Genomic DNA, 973 nt, shown 5'->3' with positions numbered 1-973 from the left:
CTCAGTGTGACATTAGGACTGTACAGCCAATCATTAAAGAGGATAGGCTTATAGCGTATAACATAACCAATCAACAGGATACCACCTCCCAATCATTATTTACTATATTAACAGAAGTTATGTAATATTTGTAAAACCCGCACAAAAACGGTGAAAGATAAACAGACAGACATACATTAAAAAAACGAAACCAAACAAGCCATTTGTTGCACTTTAAAAATGTAATGAACACCCCACCATAGGATATTATTTGCAGGACAAGTTTATGAATGAGGAAAGGTACATATGGAGCAGATAAATGTATTAATTTTACAGCTGCTATTGTCTATTTTACTCTCTTCTGTATGTTTACCTATTTTATTTATTCTATTTTTATTCTTGTAGTTATCACAACCACTTGGATTTGGATTCTTAAGTTCCCTACCAGTCCAGTACCGGTATAGAAGTACTGTGATGGGAGAGAGTGTAGGTGCTTTTGTAATTATGTGAATTTTTCTTTCTTGATCAATGGCATGTATACAGACTTAAGAGCAACATGTATAACTTATTTTTCTGTAAATAAAAAAGTTTAATAACAAAACAAAAAAAATGTAATGAACAAATTATATTTATAATAATCATAACAGACAATCTGTTAATTTAAATCCCTTTTTCATTATAACTGCTGCCAGTGTGAACATTTACAGGAGTTGCTGTTCCTCAGCCTTGTCAAAACGTAAATATAGCAGAGGTGAGGAGGAAATGAGAATGAAAAATGCCTTCTGCAGCCCACAGGTTAAGTAAAAGATGTTGCAACAGTGCACCGCCTATGCAGTAAATCCCTTGGAAATACAAAAGAGCTTGGTAGTAAGTGACAATCCAGGAAACATGGAGGAAATGGCCAGCATGTGCAATAGTCTTACAGAGTGTAATAGAATGAAGAATGTGCAATGGTCTCTGTCTATAATGAATATATGAAGTGTATTGAATTTGT

This window comes from Sander lucioperca, chromosome 9 (assembly GCF_008315115.2).
Source record: "Sander lucioperca isolate FBNREF2018 chromosome 9, SLUC_FBN_1.2, whole genome shotgun sequence".
In the NCBI taxonomy this organism is placed as follows: Eukaryota; Metazoa; Chordata; class Actinopteri; order Perciformes; family Percidae; genus Sander; species Sander lucioperca.
The sequence above is the reverse complement of the archived record's forward strand: the minus strand, read 5'-3'. Positions refer to the sequence as shown.